Raw genomic sequence first — 4,048 nt, forward strand, 5'->3', positions numbered from 1 at the left:
TATATATATATATATATATATATATATAATATATATATATATATATATATATATATATATATATATATATATATATAGTAAGGGGTTCACTCGCTCAGGTGCAACGGCTGACACGCAGGAGACACGTTCCTTTAAAAGTTCATCGGGTTGATTGCTACATAAACCGCATAGCAACATGAACAACGGGTAAACAGTTTTACATCAGACGGATGAGACCTCAATGTCCATAATAGAGCTCCACTCTCTCAGGTCTGTAGGCACACAAACTGTGCTATGTCCAGCACGCAGGCCCAGTCCTGGAGCCTTAACACACTGTGGAGGCTTTCTCCTCCACACACACAGACTCCTGTCTGTAGTGTCCCGCCTGGACACAGGGATCTCTGTCCACACTCACAGACTCCCAAACACTCCCAGACTCCCAAACACTCACAGCCATAAGCCAAACACAGCTCCATTATGTAGCCTGAAACCACACCCAGGAACCCATCACATGATTAGACATGTGGTTCTGACATCACCACAGGTCCTGAACCAAACATAGATAGGCATGGTTATGCCCCTTACCCAGGGGTGAGGTATATGGGTAGCCAGACCCTCCCATACATACCTCTACATACCTCCCCCCCCTGCCTAAAGCCGTGGGGCTTGGCACTTGTCCTAAACCGACTAGAGACCCTTCTCAGTCCTCCCTGACAGTCAAACCGTCTGTCTAAGTCAGGGCCTGTTATTGAACCCTTTCGTCGGCATTCGTCATCCCTTTCCGTCACATCCTTTGATAACGATGACCCCTTGTCATCTCGTCTGCTACAGGATCTCCCGCTTAAGTCACTGAGCCCTGAGCTAACTGAGGAGTCACTATTTCTAGCTCTTCCATCTGACCACCTTCAGTTCTCTCTCGGTCGTTGATCTCTCCTATTGTCTTTCTTCGGAGAGCATCTCTTCTCTTTACCTCTATATCCTCTGTTAATTTCAGCTTGAGGACTTCCAGGCTTTAGAGCACCTCTTCGCCTCTCTGGCAGCTGTTTATTAACTTGCAGTCTCTCAAGTCTCAGCTGTTCTACCTCCCTTAGGTATGCCATGCGATATTCCAGGAGCATGCGGATATTCCTAAGACTCTCTCTGGATCCGACAACCAGGAACGGAACCATCCCATCTTCACCCATGACCTGGACCTCTTCATCAGCCGGTATCCTCAGTCTCTTCAGACCGGATTTATCCACCATCTCCTGCATCACTCTCCCAAGTTTCCCAATGACTTTCGCCACCAGAACTTTGGGTACTTGGACTGTGTCTTCGACTAAGCCCAGCCAACTAAGAGCTTTCCTTTCATGCTCCAAACGTCGAACGGCTTCTTCATTCTTCAAAATGATACTCTGTTTTGTACGGAGGCAGTGTAGGTTCATATCCCTCAGGACAGCCACCCGCTTCACTGTGACTTTCCTAGTCGACAGTATGACCAATTGCTGAGTCTCAGGCGCCCAGTGCACACTACACGCCTCTATTGCCTTTCTAAATGCCTCATGCACACCCTTCCTGGCGCACGCTTCTCGCATGTCTTCGGGTACTTCTATTATGCTCTTGAAAAGTGGGGTCTCATCTTCACGGACATCTGCCACGACCGGGTGACTGTCTTTCTCCGCTTTTAGCACGAACTCTTCCTCAGTCTTTTCTTCTGCTTGAACCTTCGCCAAGATGGGCATTGGCAACTCCTCTGCCAGGCAGCGACGCTCCTCCTCTCTCTGGAAAAAGTCCTGCTGATGCTTTTCTTGAGCCACGCTTAGCACGTCCATATCTTTCAATATGGCCCTATTCACGGCATGACACACCGACAGCTGATGTCTGAGTTCAAAGACCTCCTTCTCTAGGTCACCCACTTTGTGCTCAATTGCTTGCCTCAGGACCCTTTCTTGTTCGACTGTTTCTTTAAGCAGCTCAATGTTTTGGTCCTGCTCTCTTTTGGCTAGCATATGTCGCACCACCAGTTCTTTAATTAAACTTTCAGACGGGGGGCTCTTGCCCACCCACACTCTGCCTCTTCAGAGTTCCACCTGTTTCTGCATCGACCTCTATGGTCTCTCCTGGGCTCTTGGCAACTTCAGAGTTCTCCACCTCTTCAACATCGGGTACTCTGGAGCCTTCATACTGATCCACTTCACTCTTTCCGGGCGTTGCAGATGTGGGTCTACTACAGGTCTGTTCTATCGCCAGCCCGTCACTACCTCAGTGCTAGGGTTTGTCAGAGATAAAGTGACCTCCTCATCAAGGACAATAACGTTATCTGCACCTGACCCTGTCTCTTCCTCATCATTTTTCTTCTCAGAGGGTGTAACCTGTCCCGCCTTTCTGCGGCCCCCGCGACGAGATGAAGATCTGCGATTTTTACTCGGCTCCTCCTTACTGCACTCCTTTCCCCTTGCGCTCGAGACACAGTCTGGATAGGAGTCACCCCCTCTCACCCTGTCATCCTGGAACAGCAAGTCCCCACTTAAACAGGTGTCAGACCCACACTTTCTTCCAGTCACCCGTAACTCTGGAATATTGACATTAGGTGGCGCTACTTTCTCTTTACACATCCCATTAACAGGAATCCCCACAACCTGCTGCTGTAGTGGGGCTTCAATATGACCATTCCGTCTCTCCTCTGAACAACCCCACACTGCGTCAACTTCCCATATGTCTTCAAAGATCACAAAGTCCCGGTCCCTCTCAAATGGGTAGAACAAGTCTGGTGTTATACCGCCATCTTGGCACTTTACATTTTTGGACATATCAATGATCACTCTGTCCACAGTATAGTCAACAGTGACCCCATGCATGCAGCGAACATTGACCTTTTTCTCAGTTAGACAGAGAACGAGAGGAGTTCCCGTCAGAGTCACCTGACTCTTTGAGTCCAGCAGTCCAGATACTCCTTCACGGTGTAACATAACAGTACACACCTGTGGGCTGTCATCAAATGGGAAGTCTATGCCGCACTCGGAATACACAAAACACAAACATTGTTTTTCCCCTTTTGAAAGCTCCACCCCTTTTGGGTTACCCCCTTGTGGGCTACCGTCCCCTTGTGGACCATTTTCTCCTTTAGGGCCACCACCCCTTTTAGGGACTCCACCCCCTTTTGGGCAACTACCCCCTTTTGAGATGCAGCCCCTTTTTGGCACCGCTCCATTTTTTGGGACTCCACCCCACTCTGTGGTACACCCCGTGGACTTCCCACAGCACTCTCAGGCCCCAGTTCCCCCAGCACACCAATGTGACTCTGGCCCTTTAAGAGTCTGCACACTCTAAACCAGCAATGTCTTTTTTTTTTTTTTTTTTTCTCTCTCTCTCTTTGCTGCAACCGCGCTGCACAGCTCAACCGCAGACTTCGTGGACCCACCGATCCACAGCAAGCTTCGTAACCCCACCGAGTTACCGCCAGACGCCTTCAGTCTTCATGGCCCCACCGAGCCACAGCAAGTTGATCAGAGAAGAAACAAAAGAAATACATGGACTCGCCGGTCCACAGCAAGCACTTGCACACGTGCTTATAGAAAAAAAACAGTCTCTCACTGACCCTGGTCAGATTAACACATACTACGGTCTGTTACACACCTGGCTTTAACACAGCCCAAAAACAGTTTTTCACTGACCCCGGTCAGTACAATACACAGTTTTCAGACCGTCACCTTTTGGCAACTTCACGGGTTTCTGGACACCCCTCAGCCTCAGAGATGCCCAGACGCACTGTCTCCGTTTTCTTCCACTCTGACCCCGGTCAGTACACACGGACACCTGTCCGTTACCTGTTGGTGCTGGCCACACAGGTTCCCGGATCCCTCTTCTCCTCAGAGGTATCCCATAAACAGCAGTTTCTCACTGACCCCGGTCAGTACTGTATTACTCACGGTTGTCAAGACCGTCCACTCCTCTGGCTCAGTCCAGCCAGCGCTGCAACCTGTGGTCCTTGGATCGTTGCCTGCATTCGAAACACCAATTGTAAGGGGTTCACTCGCTCAGGTGCAACGGCTGACATGCAGGAGACACGTTCCTTTAAAAGTTCATCGGG

The sequence above is a fragment of the Ranitomeya variabilis genome, chromosome 3 (genome assembly GCF_051348905.1).
Source record: "Ranitomeya variabilis isolate aRanVar5 chromosome 3, aRanVar5.hap1, whole genome shotgun sequence".
Lineage (NCBI taxonomy): Eukaryota > Metazoa > Chordata > Amphibia > Anura > Dendrobatidae > Ranitomeya > Ranitomeya variabilis.